Source organism: Etheostoma cragini, unplaced genomic scaffold (assembly GCF_013103735.1).
Source record: "Etheostoma cragini isolate CJK2018 unplaced genomic scaffold, CSU_Ecrag_1.0 ScbMSFa_69, whole genome shotgun sequence".
Classification (NCBI taxonomy): Eukaryota; Metazoa; Chordata; class Actinopteri; order Perciformes; family Percidae; genus Etheostoma; species Etheostoma cragini.
The window spans coordinates 9,800-10,170 of NW_023269305.1; positions in this window are offsets into that span (position 1 = coordinate 9,800).

Below are 371 nucleotides of genomic sequence, written 5' to 3' on the forward strand. Positions count from 1 at the left end.
TAGCATATGTTAGCCATGATTTTCACACAGGATAAAACTAGTGGCTACATTTAAATGGAACCAAAGTAAATAAATAAAAAGGGAACAGCTCTTTTGATATTCTTTGACCACTCTGACCCTTGAAGTCATTGCGACAGATTTACGACATATTAGCGAGAGAATCAGTTGTAGCAGGTCAGTGTACAGCGCCATACTAAACATTCCAACATATGCACGTGGGATATTTTAAGGATTTACGTTTAGAACATTATAACATCATTTTGTCAAAATGAAACGTTGGTTAACATCGTCCAAAGACAAAGCAGAGAAGCCGGGAAAGACCCTACCGGAGGGCCCACCAGAGAGGGCAGCGGAGAGTCCAGCGGAGGAGA